The sequence below is a fragment of the Pteropus alecto genome, unplaced genomic scaffold (genome assembly GCF_000325575.1).
Source record: "Pteropus alecto unplaced genomic scaffold, ASM32557v1 scaffold161, whole genome shotgun sequence".
Taxonomy (NCBI): Eukaryota; Metazoa; Chordata; class Mammalia; order Chiroptera; family Pteropodidae; genus Pteropus; species Pteropus alecto.
The window spans coordinates 4,359,319-4,376,733 of NW_006432943.1; the positions used below are offsets into that span (position 1 = coordinate 4,359,319).

The following is a 17,415-nucleotide window of genomic DNA, read 5'->3' on the forward strand; positions in this document are numbered from 1 at the left end:
AAACAGCACTGAACCAGAAATTCAGAGATAAGAGTTTAGGTCTCAACTACCTTATTTACCAACTGTGCCACCTTGGGCAAATAACTCATTAGAATCAAGTGTTCTTAATATAATGTAAACAACAACTATTTACTGAATGAGTAATGTCCATGAAAGTTCTCTGAAAACTGTAAAGGATCATATAACTTATAATTGCAGTTATCTCATCCTGGGAGTGGTTTTGTTTGCTAAATCAGAGGCTCTGATTTAAGCATCTGCTCTGCTTCTCTTAGAAGCTGCTTGTCACTATTCCTGAAGAGTTGCCAGATTTAGCAAATAAAAATATAGGACACACGGTTAGATTTGAATTTCTATTAAACCACAAATATTTTTTAATATAAGCATGTCTCAAAATTGAATGGATATACTTATACTGAAAAATCACTCAATGTTTTTAGCAATTCCTATATTTACTACAGTATCCTGTATTTACTCTTGTAACTCTTTTTTAAAGGGGTCTTTTTTTTAAGACTAGGGATCAATTCTTATTGATTTCAAAATGATCATGTATAAAAAGGAGTGTTTTAAGCTTCAAGTAGCAGAAACCCCAATGTTTTTAACAAATGAAGTTTGTCTTACACAGCAGGTAGTCTTGGAGAGACAAGATTCTAGGAAGGTTTAATGGCTCAAAGACACCAAGGATCTGGTTCTGGGTTCCTGAGATTCTCTTGGTTTTTCTCTCATTATTACAGATGGCTCCAGTAGCTCTAAGTATCATATCCTCACAGAGCTTTCTTGTCAGGCAACTTTATTACGTCAGGAAGAGAAATGTCTTTTCCAGAATCTTTCTGGAAAACTGGAAAGTTATCTAGCTTTTCCAATCTCTAGAGTAGAGGTAACCATGGAGGAGTGGGTGAGGGAAGCATTTGGGATAGCTATGTGAAAGTGTCTGCCAGTGTCGAGCAAACATTTATCGAGTGCCTACTATGCGCCAACCCCTGTGCCTAGTGTTAGAGACACAGAGATGTATAAGACAAAGTTCCTGCCCTCCAGGAGTTTATACTCTGTTCAAGAAGGCAGATGTGGGTCACATGAGTTTATATTATTAGCTTTGTGTTTTGTTAGAGATCTATGCTGAGTGTAATGAGAGCTCATTGGAGAACTTCTCTCAGGCCAGGAGGTCAGAAAAGTTCTCCCGAAGAGATTCTACTCAGCATGTGGTAGATGCTTGGGATTGTGAGGATTAAATCAGTTCATATATATACAAATCTTATAGCTTCTGGTACATAATAAGGATACAATAGATGCTAGCTCTTATAATGATTATTATCCTAGTGGAGGCAAGTGGTTGGTCTGTCACATGGGTGCCCATCTTTTATTGGCTGATGTAAATAAGGGAGTGGGAGCTGCCTTACCAGACAGACACAGGGTTAAGAAGTTAAACAAGGAATGGTGAAAATGAGCAGAAACTAAGCAGGTAGCAGAACTAGGGAAATTAAAATTCACAGATCTAAAGAGCTATCTAATCAGTGTTTCTCAAAGTTATTACAGCCTTTGCTCCTTTATATATGAGTGTGTGATACTCATATGATTATTGTTGTTAATTGAATTTAAAATAAATTCAAAATTATAACTATAAACAAATCAAAACAATGAGAAGGTATGCTGCTTTATTTTTAAGCTGTATCACATCTCCCCTTGTTCCACCAATGTTATTCAGATACCCTTCCTTCTGCTTACCCTATTGATAAATTAATGCTTTGAAGATTATATAGATTGGTGAGTTTTCATTCTATGATGCCCCAGGTCTCTGGAGGGTGCCATAGGGCTACCTCAGGGACTAAAGAGAAGGTCAACTCTTCTGGGTTCTGCTGTATTAACAATTTTACATGCTTCCTTTCTCTCTCTCTCTCTCTCTCTCTCTCTCTCTCTCCATGTATGCATATACACATGCTAACACACACACACACACACACACACACACACACACACACACACATTCCCTGCCCTCTACTAGCTGTGTGACCTTGGGCAAGTTTCTTGCCCAAGTAACTTCTCTGTGCCTCAGCTTTCTCATCTGTAAAACCGGAATGAAAATAAAATTTCCTGCCTCATAGGAAATTAGTGTTAAGAGTGAGAATTAGATGAGGTAATCGACCTGGAGTGGTTAGCGTAAAGCCTGGCAGATTCTTTTTTTACTATTATTATTTTTTAGGTGAGGCAACCCTTGGTTGACTTCACAGATTTCAAGGACCTTGTCAGCTTACAATCCCTTAATTTTTATATTTTACACCTACAGCACCTGGTCTTCCTAGGTGGTCTCCCATCCAACTACTAACCAGGCCCTACCCTGCTTAGCTTCTGAGATCAGACGGGATCGGGCTTGTTCAGGGTGGCATGGCTGTAGACAAGGCTGGCAGATTCTAAGTACACAATAATTGTGGATAATTAGCAGTATTGTTTTTATTATTAGTTATCGAGGATTGAGATATGACTTAACGAGTTCCACTGCTAAAAAAAAAAAAAAATCCACTCTGTTTACCAAACCCTCTTCTGTAGCTGAAGCCATTGAGGTCCAGAGAAGTTGAATGACTTTTCTGAGTTTACTTGGTTAGTGGTAGATTTGGGTCCAGACCTCAGGTCCCCAGACTGTCACTGCAGAGCTTATTTGCATGCACAGTTCACAATGCTTTGACAGCTCAAAAGAATTTTACTTGAATTATTGTAAAACTGGCAGCAGATGGCAAGAGTCCTTGTGAATATATTTCAGAAATGGGTTTTAATGCTTCAAAGTCTGATGTTGGGATAGACCTAACTTCGCAGCAGGTATTAGCATCCACTTGGGCCACTGACAGGATTCCTTTTCAAACCTCCTTTCGATAGCTACCCCAGACCTAGTTCCACTCTCAGCAGTTCTAGAGAATGATCTCTCCTCCTAGCAGGCTGAACCTTCACTGAGCCACTAAGTAAACTCAGAGAGATGGCCTTAGGAAACAAACAAGTTCTCCCATCCAGAGGAGAAAGTCACCCACACTCATTATAGGTATCCCAGATTCTCATGAGTTCCCAGTCAGGAAACCCAGAATTTATCTTTAATTCTTATTTCTCTTCCCTGCATTCTTATGTTCATTTCTTTAAAAAAATCTCCAAAGGCCTTTTAGCAAAACCTGGATCTACTTGGTCTCACTAATGTAGTCTCTTCCATTAGTCAGGTCATTCTCTTCCCTGGACCTAGCGAGTAATAAATCTAATTAAAATGGGCTTAGGTGGCCGGAGTTATTGTCTCACATGACAAGAAATTTAAGGAAGGCAGTTAACGGGGTTAATGCAGTGGCTCAATATTGCCAAGAGTGCTGGGGCAACTTCTTTGCAATTTTCTTGTGTGGACCTCAAAATACAAGATGGGTACCACAACTCTAGACATTATGTCTTTTCAGGACCGTGTCCTAGGTAGGACACCCCTCATCCCTCTACCGCCCCCATCCGCACCTGTCTATCCTTGTTTATGATACAAGAAAATCTTTCCCAGAGTCCCTGAGGGTCGGGATGGGTTTTGTTGTCCATGTCCTAGCTGCAAAGGCAGCTGGGTGACTCTGTGGTGAGTGGGCTCTGCCAGGTAGGAAGGAAGGGAGTAGGGTGGGGGGTGACTTAAACAACGTTAATTGTTTTTTTTCACTCTTCTAGAGGCTGGAAGTTTCTGATCAATGTGCTGACAGGATTGGTTTCTTCTGAGACCTCTTTCTTTGACTTGCAGATGGCCGCCTTCTTGCTGTGTGCTCACATGGTTTTTTCTCTGTGTGCGCACATCCCTGGTGCCTCTCTGTGTGTCCAAATCTCCTTTTCTTATAAGGACATCAGGCATATTGGATGAGAGCCTACCCTAATGGCCTCACTTACCTTAATCACTTCTTTAAAGGTCGTATCTCCAAATACGGTCACATTCTGAGGTACTGGAGGTTAGGACTTCAACATATGAATAGGTGAGGGGCTATTTAGCCCAGAAAACCAACGATACCTGTCATATTTCCAGTGACGGGTTTCTTTCTACCTACTCCGGAATCTTTGCTTGTTCTGTCCCTCTTATTCAGAATTACTTTCTCCTTTCCAGATATCCAAAACACTCATTTTCCTAAGAAAATCCAAAGCCCACTTCTCCCAGGATTCCCATTCTTCTGTCTTTTCTCATCTCCCCAGCCCACTTCAAGTGAACCCTGCCTCCATTCTTATGCATGTATCTTCATCATTGAAGATGTGTCAGCCTGGGAATAACTTGATGAGAGCTTAAGAATATTATAGACAAGTCATGACATCACTCAGTGTGAATGCTTGTTTAGACATAACCTGGGGTATAATGAACTTTGGCTGACGTGGGGGAAAGACTCAGTATGCTGAGATGGAAATGTGATCCGAAATCTTTTCTAAAATCTGCACGTTAGTTCATCAGTGTTACATGTTATAGTGAGAACTAGAGAGGAACTTGGAGTCCAATCTGGAATCTTTTAAGGGGACTTTCAAATAAGAAACTAGAAAATAAGATTTTCCTTACCAAAGGGAAATTGATTGGGCGCTGTTTTACATACCGTTGAATTTCTGATCAGGAGATTCTCAACAGAATTACAATCTCATGCTATATGCTTTCCCCTCTCTAGCTATTATCCTTAGTATAATGTGTTAGTATGGAGCTAGGAGAATGGCAATTTCAAGATTAAAAATCTCAGCTCACCAACTATTATAGCAGCAACTATACCTCAGTTTGATTTAGAAATGTGCAATTAACTTCTTAGTCCTCCATAAAAAGAGTATATTTCTCAGAGGAGGGATCTGGAGTCCCTTATTATAAGATACTCCTGGGTGTGGAATTCTTATTTGTCACAGCTTCTCTGTTTGATTTTAAAATGGATTATCGAAAGATTATTTTGAATCTGGAATTTATAGAAAGGAACTGTTACTACCTGAGCCTGCTTAAAGCATCATGCCTTCAAGTTGCCTCTTCTCTGTCAATGCAGTGTTTTTTTTAATCTTTGATCAGTGATGGACTTCAAAGAGGGGGACACATTTTGCACATTTTGTCTTTCCACCAATTCCTTTTTTTTGCAGCTTTTATAGAAAGGAAGCCAGTGTACACCTACACACATGACATGCAAACAAAATAACAGGTGTCCTGAGCTGGAGCCATCCAAAAGCCAGCCCTGTTAGTGACATTAGGAGCCATGAAAATGGTCTTTCAAGTCAACAGCACTTTTTTTTTTTTTTTGGTCAGGCTCATAAGGAAAATATAGCATTAGGAGTTTGGCTTTATGTTTGAATAATCCACTATTTTGTTACATGCACGTTTGCCATGCTTTCTTATTTAAAATCAGCAGAGGCCTTCTAACTCTAATATATTGTGATAAGTTGTAAATGGCTGGTGTTGCACTAAATAAATAAAGTACAATAGGATCATGAAGCAAGGCACCATTAGTTCTGTCTGAAAAGGGAAGAATCATAGACAAGTTGATAGAGAAGGAAGCCTTGAAAATGAATAGAGTAGAATTTTGACAGATGGGAGGATAAAGGATGGAAGCAAGAGGCAAGAACATGGGGGAGTGAAAAAAATTCAGGGTACATTGAAGGAATGAGGAGTAGTGGCACAGATGTTGGGCACCAAGACAAGGGTGTGTGGACAAAATTTTCAAAGGAGGGAATAGATGCACAAGTTAGGTATTAAAGGATACAAGTTATTGAGAAATTAGAAAAGAGACCATCAATGGAATAGCAAAGTATACAGAAAAAGATCTTGGCACTAATATTTTACATAATTGGAGGGACTATAGACCAATGCTTGTAAAGTGGTTAAGAGCAAGAAAGAATATTACATTGTTATGTTTTTAACTAAATTATTTGGTCTGTCAGTGCATATTTAGATATGGGGTTTGTTCAGAGGTCAGCATAATCAAGGAAATCTTCCTAGAGTGGGTGGAGATGGGCCAAAGTCTGGTAGGTAAGGGAGACTTGAATTAACGAGAGAAGATGACATTCTTCCTGAGTCAATGAGTAGGACTGTGGGAGCAGAGGTGGTAGATATAAAGGACAATAAAGAAATTAGCCTAGCAGTGAGGCGGGTGGGGAGATTTAAGCTATAGAATCAGTTCAGTGTATCTTGGTCTTGATTGCACATTGAGTCACCTAGGAAGATAAAAAAAAGTTGATGTCTGGGTCCCATACCCAGGAATTCTGACTTAATTGGTATGGAGTGTATCCTGAGCAATGAGACCTTTAAAAGCTCCCAGTGCTTCTAGGGTACAGCTAGATCTAGCATGGAGCCCCACACACTCCAAGCTGAGGAATTTGGATTTATTTCCATAGACATCGCATATTCTTAAGTGATGAAGAAACAGAAGTGGTCTGTTAGAAAGAAGAAGATGATAATTGAAAAGTAGATTGGAGAGAAGGTGAATCTCATGTAAATGAGTCCAACCAGAGATTCACAGAGAAATGCTGGTGTTGAGTTCTCAGAGCAGCAAGCTAGTATTGTATCTGTGGGAAAGCAATGAACAGGGCAGACTCCAGAGATGCATTAAAGGATCATCCTGAGAACCTGATGACAGGGACATTGAGATTTAGCAGAAAGAATGGTGATTTTCATAGTAGATGGACCTACATTCAAATTGCAGCTCTGCCCAATTTCCAGCATTATAAACTAGACAAGGCCTTTAACTCCTTTTAAAAAAAATTTTTGGACTCATCTCTCTGCTTTAGAGATAGAAATAATAATACTGACCTAGCAGAGGTGGGGTAGAGAACAGTGAGATAATGTATACAAAGTACCTGGCATAGAACAAGTATTCATTAAAAGTGATCTGTGGTGTCATTTCTTATAGGGAATAAAAACCCTACAGATAGATCAGTGATCAAAACCTAGTTCAGTCTCTGAATATTGTGTGATTTTGAATAAGGGATGCAATCTCTCTAAACTTAAATTTTCCCATCTGTAAAATCAGCACTTCCTTTTTTTTTTTTATGGCTGAGTAATATTCCATGGAATGAATATGCTACATTTTATTTATCCATTCCTCAGCTGATGGATATTCGTGGTTCTTCTTTGGAGAACCGTCTATTTAAATCTATGTCTGTTTTTAAATTGGATTCTTTATTTTTTATTATTGAGTTGTATGAGTTCTTTATATATTTTGGACACAGATTCCTGATCAGATATGTAATTCACGACTTTTTTTTTCATTCTGAGGTTCATCTTTTCACTTTCTTAATGGTATCCTTTGTAGCACAAAAGTTTTTCTTTTTGATGAAATCCATTTAATCTATTTTTTCTTTTGTTCTTTGTGCTTTTGATATATCTAAGAAGACTTTGCTTAGCCAAAAGTCATGAAGATTAACTCCTTTGCTTTCTTCTAAGAATTTTATAGTTTTAGTTCTTACATTTATGTCTGTGATTTATTTGGAGTTAATTTTTATCTGTGGTGTGAGGAAGGAACCCAATTTCATTCTTTTGCAAATGAATACACGCCATTTGTTGAAAAGACTGTTCTTTCTCCCTTAAATTGCGTTGGCACCCTTGTCAAGAATTATGTCTAGCCTTATGCTGCCTTATCTTTCGAATGAGGAAAAACATCCAAGTTTGGGAATATCTTATAGGACATGCTGCTATTACTCTCTGTTTTTAGATTTATTTGATGTCATTGAAACATTTAAAATTATCTACCATTTGAGACCTTAGTCTGTATTTCACATTTAAAGCATTGTGGTAAGAATATTATCAGCTTTTTTTTTTCTTTCATTTTTCCAAGTAAGAAAAACAAGCAAGCAAACCATGGAGACCTGGCTTAAGGTCACAGGTGTGGTGCACACACTGTTCACTGTCACACATTTTCACAAACATCTCTCTCTGTTGGCATTCTTTCCTTAATGCATAACCCAGCTGGACCACCAGTAGGTTTTGTGGCTAGGTAACCATGCTTAATTCTTCCTTTATGTTCATCACTGCGGATTTTCAATACAACTCTAGAAGTCTTATTTATCTTCCTCAAATATCTCAAAACTCCTTTAAACAAACGTGTATTGTTTCTTTGCCCTGAAGGTAAAACACAGCAACCTTGTTTAACAGTAAAGCTCACGTGGCTAGTGGTTTAGAAACAGAAGGCTTGGTTGTCCTCCCTCCGGTCTTGGGTCTCATCCTCATTTGTTCAGCTGAATGAGGAGCAGAGCTGAAAAGGGGCAAGCAGGCGGGCCAGTCAGAGCTGCTCTCTATTGAAAGGTAAGGCAGCATATGGGGCTGCCTTTCATGGGACATTCTGCTTGCAGAGTGTGTGAGGCAGACAGTGGCAGCAGGCCTTGGGGCACAGTTAATCTATCCTCAAGGGCACAGATGATTTCCAGTTTTTCAGGCCATCCCAGCAGTGGTCTTAGGTTGCTAGATCAATAGGGCAGAGGGTAGTTTGGGTCCAAAATGGGCAGTAGAAAGTGATTCTGGAATGGAACTTAGAATCTACTGATCCCTCCTTAGGCCTGGCGTTTTCAGTGATTATCTCCTTAATGACACAGGGTTTGGAATTTCTTCTTAGCCCTGTAGGGAGGAGTGAAGTGGACATATGGGGAAATGAGTTTCAGTGAATCCAGTAATAGCACTAAAAAGACAGACAGAATCTAATCAGCCTTGAATCATTTTTGTGAGATGATGTAAGGAATTAATGCTAGGTTTTGTTTTCTGTAAAGCTAGTGCATGGATAACCCTTTAAATAGCCCGAGAAATTAATTTGCTGACAGTTCTGAAAGATATTCATAATTATGCCATTCACATAATTTGTGTCATCTTCTGCTTCATTCTCTGTGGGTGCTTGCCAGAGATATACAACTGGTCTATTCTACATCAGAAATAAGGACTTACTGCTCTTACGGAGATTATTTCTTCTTTATGGGTGAATATAGTGGATAGAAAGGTACAAGTAACATGAATATCATTTACTAACTTTGGACTTTCCATTGAAGAACTGTGTATTTATCAATCTAATTTGTAATATGAATGTGTTCTGAAGGACTTACCTTCCATAGAGTTCATTACTTTGAAGTTCAAGATCCCTCTCTAAACTTGTCTAGGCTAAGAGTTGCCAATCTTCTTTGACTAAGAAATACTTTCGAATTTAAAATACTGGTGGATAAAGAGCTGACAGACTGAGGGGACTACTAGAATATAGTGGAATGGGAAAGAGATGCTAAACATTTGCAGTGCGAAGGACAGTCCTGCATTTACCCACCCAGAATGTGAATAGAGATCCCCTTCCTCCACATTGAGAAACTGACCCACTCACTTGAGCCTGAGTCTCATCCCTGTGCTTTTAATGGACTGTGTACTTGTCTTTGTATCCTGGGCTGATAACCATAGGAGCAGCCACAGAAATGTTTGATGCAGTGATAAGAAAAAAATTCTGAGATGTTCCAAATTAATTTACAGCAGCTGGAGAGCGAGAGAAAGAGACAGAGCTGCTAGTCTGTTAATGGATGCTGACCAGTTAACAAAAGATGTCTCATGTCCCTGCTTTGCCTGTTGGGACTTCAGATTAATTTCCAGGTGGCTGTTTCTGTAGATTATTTTAGCCAGGCACCATCTAACTCCAGGAGCCTCCACTTGTTTACACACAGGCTTTAGAGACTGCTGCCGCTGCTAATCCACAGGAGCGGATTTCTTTATACTGATTCTAGAGCTGGCCTGCTTCACCTTCCCCTACCCCTTGTCTATAGCTCATGTAAATTCTTTCAGACTACCTCTTTCCTTCCTCTCCCCGCTACTCGATGTATAAAGATGCTTGCAAAACTCTGGGAGGATGGACAGATTCTTTTCTACCTAATCATGCTGCTGGTGGTTAGGCTCCATGCCCCAGGCCCTGTTTTTGGGCTAGCATTTTGGCTCAATAAAACTTTACTTACAAAAAGACTTTCAGTCCTGAAAGTTAAAAATTTTTAGTGTAACAATAGTGATAGCATTATCTGGGTCTGTGGCGTTCGTTTGCCTTCCTGTTTCCCCTCTGATCTAGACTCAGCCAAACCATCTTCCTCCCACAACCTCATTCCTGTCATCTGAAGCTAATGTTCACCTTGCTGTTCTTATTAATAAGAACAACTAACGTTTACTGCGTTTACTTGGTATCAGAGAAGATGCTAGATCAATTTTTCATTTCTTTTGTCAACACAGTAATCCCAAAAGGAGGATATTGTAATATCCTTCACAAAAATGAAACTGAAGCTTTAAGGGGTTCTATAACTTTCTTAAAGTCATACAGAGGGGACAGAGAAGGTTATGGAGCAGGAATTTGATCCCAGGTCTTTCCACCTGCAAAACCGTATCCTTGGGTCAGCTGTGCTGCATTGCCTCCCCCAGCCTTTGTCTCTTGGCTGGTGGGCTCTTCTTTGGCTCCCCTGCCAGCTTGCTCACCATATATTCTGTCCCCTCTGCTAGGAAACTTCTTCCTTTCTTGTCCTTGACCCAGCCTATTTTGCCTGGCCGACTCCTACTTAGTTTTCAATCTCATTTCCTTGGAAAGCTTTAGGCGACTTTTCCCACTTTAGGATAGGGGCGTCATCTCCATTCACCCTCTATTTCTCCAATCATGGGCAATAATGACAATGTTACAAGTGTAGTTCACATGGCTATACCCCTTATCAGACACTAAGGGTTTGTGACTTTTTCAACACTCTGTCCCTGATGCTGAGCTCTGGACTTGACACAGTGCAGGTGCTGCACAGATGTTTGTGAAATGTGGAAATGGTCACCTGGGCTCAGCCTCTGGCTCTTGCCATTCCACGAGTGGCTCAGGTGGGTACTTCCCCCAGCCCTAGGCCTCTGGTCACAGCTAGGCTTCTTGATTGGGACCCTCTACCTGGTCAACTATAAACAGGGGGCTGAGAAGAACGTGGGTGGGAAGAGCATCACTGGTGGGCATGGAGACAGGGCTTTTTAGGAGAGGGCTGGCTGGCTATTTGTGGTCTCATCGGTCTCATAGCAGGACAAGTGGGACAAACTGTCATAATGTGGACTCTTTGGGTCACATAAGAAATTAGAAATGGCTTCCTGAGCCACTAAATTCCTCTAACCGTAGTGTAATTAAATGACACCCCAACCTGGGTCAGGTGGAGTCCCCACCCCCTAACTCTCCAAACAAACTTGAGAGGAAAAGAGTTGTGGGTTCTATGAGAAAAAAAAAAAGAACGAACATTTCTTGAGTAATGCTTTTGGCATTTAACAATAAATAAAACTATTTCATTACGTAGAAGTCAGCAACTCAGGCACATTTTTAAAGGATTATATAGATCTTCAACACAAGTATTACATTGTGATGGTGCCTACTATGTGCCAGAGACATTCAACATGTGTATGTGGGTTCATTTGTTTGTTTGTTTTTCTCTCTACTATTTACTGCCATCCTAAGTCTTGGATACTGTTTCCCTATTTACACATAGGAAACATAGATAATGTAACTTGCCCAAGGCCATGCATCTCGTAAGTGGCTGAGATGGAATTTGAACTGAGGTCTGTCCGAATCCAGAGTCTAGTGAGTTGCTGGTTGTCTCATGCAAAAGCATTGCTACTCTTCCTCCCCACAATCCTTGCACTTCCTCATTCTTACAGAGACAATGCTCTCTGTCACCTGGGGTGAGCTGAGTGGCCCAAGAAAGCATGAGGAAAAGAAGATTCAGGCATGACTGGGGTGGGTGGGTGAAGAGGAGGATACTTAGTCTTTTCCAAAAAATGAGGTAAAACTTCTGCCAACTTGCAGGTGTAAATGATCCATGACATAAATGGGAAGCCTTTCTTTTCCTTTAGGACTGCTCTTCATCAAGCAGAAATGATTGAGAATGCTTTGGGTCAAAAGTTTTACTTTTTTTATTCTTATTCAAATTTTGTTTTTTAAACCCAGAAAAATAGTTAGTCTGATTCCTCCAGGAAACCTGTACTCATAAATAGATCCTCCAGACCATAATCGAAATGATAGTTTCTCCTCTGGGCTAGACCAAGCCTGGTCACCGACTGCAATTATCATCTATCTGCCAGTCTCCTGTGCTGAAGCATTTGGTCAATCTATCCTCATTTCCACACAGTGCAGAGTTGGGTGTTTTTTTTTCTGCAGCTCAAATCCTCTTAGTCTCCAAAGGCAAGCGTGACTGCTATAAATCAAATTGAATTTCCAATTCCCAGGGTAGCCTTTCTCATTGTTGTGCAAACACCAGCTTCCCGAAAACCTGTCTGAGAAGCAGTGTTTGATACCTCTGCCTCACCTGACTCCATGAGGTCAGAGGTGGAAAGCTTGCTTTTCCTCTGCGTGTATTCTTGTCAGACCAGCAGGGATCTGGCCTACTCATATGACATGGCTGCTCTTTTCTGAAGCGCTCACACATTCAGCTCTATTAACAGGGTGGGTCATTACTAAGTAAAGGAAATGAGTGGGTGGAGTTGGGGGAGGGGCGTGTTATAAGTATTCCCTGAAGGTTAAACATTTTAAGTGTGTGTGTGTGTGCGCGTGTGTCCATTTATGACAGGGTCACTTCCTGTCTTGGATCGCCTCTGGGAATATAAGAAAATGTCACGAGGTGTATGATGTAGATAATTAGATGGCGTGCTGCAGAGACTTGTCATCAAGAGGACTTTTGATGATAGGTAGGTGAGGACTCTTTTACCATTGTCCAGAGAGAAGCTGATGAGAGTGAGATCTCAGCATCATTGCCTGTGTCTGTCAGCAATGATGTAATCAGCTTTTGATAATTTGGAGGCTGTTTTTCTGCTCAGTGAATGATTTAGGTCCTTTTATTCTGTGATTGCCAGCACTTCTTTTACTAAATAGGGCAGGGGGAAGGGAAACAAGATGAAACTCAAACACATCCATTTTCTAACTCTTTGGTAGCTTGGCTGAAGGACTGTGGAGTGGGGAGATAACATCAATAGCTGTGATGCCTTGGGATGGTTTTTATTTTTATTTTTTAAATTAAAAAAAAATTTAATTATAGTTGACTTTCAATAGTATATTAGTTTCGGGTGTAGAACATAGTGATTATACATTTATATAACTTACAAAACGATCATTCAGATAAGTCTAGTACCCATCTGACACCATACGTGGTTATAATAATATTGACGATATTCCCTTTTGCTTCGGGATGGTTTTAAGAGGAAAGCATATTTAATGTATCTGTATCACCCTATTCCTTACAGTTGACATAAATGAAATTAAAAAAAAAAAACAAAACGAGGAAGTTGAAACTCTCATTTCTGTGCCCCAGCTCTATAGGAGGAGACGTCCAGGTCACTGTGATTAAAGATCTCATCCAGCATTTGCACCATAGTCCACACTCTGCTTCTCGAAACTGTTTCTTCCTCTCATTTTCCTTAGTCTGCACTCTTTTTGCCTTCCTCCTACCTCTTGACTCATCCTCAACCTCCTTTGCTAATTCCTGAGCCCTGTGATGGGGGAACAGTTACCTTAGGATCTATCATCACCCCGTCGTCTGCTACATTTCTTCCTCAGAGCGATTCCATCTACTCCTACGTCCTCGCTCATACATAGATCCCTTAGTGCCAGAGGCAAGCATCTCACTGCCTGCTGGTTATCAGCACACAGACGTCCAGCAGGCATCTTAGACTTAATTAGCTTAAGATTAAACTAAGCTATTGTTCTCTTCCTTTCCCTATACCACCTAGGCCCCCAGTTCTCATAAGTGCTCATCATCACTAAGAATTTCCGTTTATTGCTGGTAGATCAAAATTTGCTTCACGTTTTATGAAAAGAAAGTTGGAAGACCCCATTATAATGAAAAGTATATATACCCTTTAACCCAGCAATTCCACTTTTGGATTCCATCTTGTTGAAATGAAAGTACCTTTCCATTTGAGGTACTCTCCATATGTAAGGATGGTTATTGTTTGTAGTGATGAAAACTTGGGAATAACCTGAATGCCCATTAAGGGAGAATAGATGACAGTGACTTATGACCATTTTGCAGCTATTTGATGTGAAAAGATATCCATATTCTGAAGTCAAGAAGCAACTTGCAAAGTGTTTATAATATTTTCTAATTATCGTACAAAAACATAAAAATAACGAAAAATCCTATATCTGTATATGTGTTTGTGTGCTTGAATGGACATAGAGAATAAAGTGGAAGGATATTGGGCAGACAGTATTGTTTCTTTGGGTGGGGCAGTGGCCAGGAGGAGTGAATACATGTTGCTTTTGTAATATATGAAAAAAGGTATTTAATTGCTCATCCTCCTGTATTTCTTGCTAGTCGCTCAAGTAAGAATCTTAGCATCATCTTAGGCACCTCCTCCTCCCCCTTCCTCTTTCCAATGATTCATTATTTTTATGTTTGTATCCTCCACCTGACTACAACGTCATCAAGGGCAAGAACCTTCTATGTAGTGCCTTGCATATATTTCACAATATGTGATTACTGACTTGAAGATTTTAGTGTGTCTTTGCTCCATAGTTCTATTATATGCATACCTCTAAGCTTTTATTTCTAATTCAGAGGGATACCAGCGCTTTTACCAAAACCCTCAAATACACATTTCCTTCTGTCACCCTGCTTTGGAAATTTGCCCTAGAATATATGATATTACATCATGTACTCTTCTGCCCGAGATTTACTTACACATATTTATTCTCTTATGCATATTTTTACTCAACTCTGCATCCTGCTTTCAGTATCATTTAGAGTTCTTTGGACAGGAGGCAGGTAAATAGGGGGTAAACAGTCCCCTGAAGGGTTGTGTGCACATATGCACCGAAATGAGCAAAGAACAGCATCTGTGTCAAACATAATAATAAAGTTGGCTAGACCTCCAGGTGTCTCTCAATGTCAAATGTTTGGCAATATGAAACCACAACATTCAGACATTTTAAAACGAATTCTTAAAATAGTCTAATCTCCATTGTGAAGGTGAGGTAAGGAACATTTTGCCACACCTGAGAGAACAAACCTTTCAGCATACTCACGACCTTCTTCATACACCCACACCCATACCCAAACACACACACACACACACTGCATTGAACTTTACCTGAACCCCAATTTGCTGAGTCATGATATCCCCAGCTTTGCTTCCGTGGCTTTCCGGGGCTGATGGTTAATGTCTGAGTTTCTGAGTGGCCTGAAAGGGGCGTGGTGCGTATTCAGACTTGATGGAATAAATTGCTCCACCAATCTTTCTACCAGTTCTGCATACACTATTCTGGTCTGCATTCCAGAACCTTGACCAAATTCTGACACAGGATCTGCGATTGGCCACCCTCAGTTTGTGAGACTGCACAGCACATTGAATGACCAGGCATAGTGTCATTTTCATGCAAATAAATAACATGGGATATCTGAAAGCAGATTGAGTTATATCATCAACATGCTATTTATATCCCCAACACTTTTCAGCCTGAGAGTTCAGCATAATAGCAACTATCAATCACAGTGTTCCTTTGTCCCTGGATGGTGCCATATATCACTATTGCTATTTTACTAATAGTGGAAGTGGGGACAGTGTGACATATCCATAAAAGTACTGCTCATAAGAGATAGAATTTGGCATTCCATAAAAGAATATAAACTCTTCAGATAGTAAGACCCAAGTAGTTAAAAATAATGACATAAAACAAATTGTGGTTCCTAGAGAATGCCACCTTTTGTGATATCTATACATAGGTAAGATATATAACCTTAGGATAGCCAGCAGATAGACTCTCATGCCAAAGTTATGCTTCTTGAACCCTGCCGTCTGTATGTTCTACATTTCTTTAAGGACTGATGTCAAACTAGTCACTGTTAGGGGGCTGCATTTTTCTCTATTGGTAATGAATTCTGAATATAGTCTCCTTACTCCAATCAGTTGACTATTCTGATTGGAGTCAATCCTTTTCAAAGATATTCTTATACATTTTGTCTCTTTATTGAGCCCTCCTGCTCCGCCTCTGTCTTCCCCAAATAAACAGGAAATACTACCCCAAGCAGCACAATGTTCTCTGAATGAGCATAATCTCTTAGCATCAGAATTAGTGGGAGCTTTTCTCAGGGAGAGGAATTAGAAATCAGCCCATAAAAATAAATGAAATCTGTTTCCATAGTGACGGGAATCTTTCTCTCCATAGTTTTTATGCTGCGTTCCCCCACAGATCCCTTAGGCAGAATAACAATAAATTCGAAGAAAACATTTTATTATCTTAATGAAGTCTTAATTTAAAGCCAAAAAGCCTTTAAATTGTCTTCCCAAGGATACTGGTGGCCATAACTTTTGGAACTGAATACCCAAGCAGTGTTGCAGGAAGAATATCACCTCCCAGAACCCAGCTGAGCAGAAGGAACAGGAGTAGGGAAGACCTTGTGGGTTACACATGCGTTTTGCACGCAGCTTTTCTGATGGGTAACACACCTGTCATGTTTAATATTTCATTGGAGAAGGAAACGTGCATCTGTCTGTGTTCATCTGCCGAGGGAAATTTTGCGCTGATGAAACCTACATGTGGTGAACACGACAGGGTTCCCTCATTACGCCCCTAAATCATATTCAGCAGCAACCCAGAGGAATGTGTACCAGTGGCAAAGCCTGAGACACTGCTTTTTATCTACCAGCCAACAGCTCCATGGGGCCCTTTACTTTTTTCTGCACCTGGGATTGGGACCTGCCTCTGCTATTGCGTTGAGGAGGCTGAGGAAAGGCCAGCAGCTGTAGTGTCAGAAGCATGGCTGCAGAGACAAAGGGCCTAGAGGAACAAATTCCTGGGCAGAAACGTCCTAGGGTGCAGGTGAGAAACTGGGAGCCACCCCAGGAGGCAGAGCTGGTGGAAACATTCTTGGTATAAATATGCCGAACTCATTAAGACAGGTGACCCATGTGTGGAATGGGGCAGATGATATGAATGGAAATTATTTCAGCATTGTTGCAAAAACCGAATGTGAAAGAGCTGCATAAATATCTTTGATTTTCTGTGAAGTCATCTCAGTAGAAAAAAAGTCCTGACTCCCTTTCTTAAGCCTTTAAGAAGGTGAACATGTACGCCAGTTTTCTGGAAAGGTTTAGGGTTTATGCTTATTGTCCTAGGGTAACTATTAATGTCACTCCTTTTCATTCTCTGTTTGCGTGACTTAATTTAAATTTAGGGGACAGAGAACTTCATGGTCTCAGCTTATCTTTTTTTAAAATACCATCAAGCCAAAGGATTAGGTTAGCTCAGGTACTCACCATTAGCTTAATTACCTGAAGCCTGGTTGGGGGTAGGAGGAGGGAAATAAAGAAAAAGCATTGTGTGGTATAAAATGCAGTTGCTTAGATATCAGGGGCTAAGGATGGAAAATTTTCCCTCAAATTTCCCCAAAAAAGGTGAACAGATATCAACTGATATTTCCAATTCTGAGAATGAGTCAAGTCCTTGAGGGAGAATTGAGAGTGAGCTGGGGGTTGGGGGAGGC

General features: G+C 40.3%; 1 non-coding gene across 1 annotated transcript; it reads right to left on the bottom strand.

Annotated features, from left to right (window-relative positions):
• Nucleotides 1–2,269: 2,269 nt before the first annotated feature.
• LOC112476357 lies at nt 2,270–2,388 on the bottom strand. The gene has a single exon (XR_003045039.1). It is a non-coding gene; the product is annotated as a 5S ribosomal RNA (ribosomal RNA).
• Nucleotides 2,389–17,415: the final 15,027 nt, after the last annotated feature.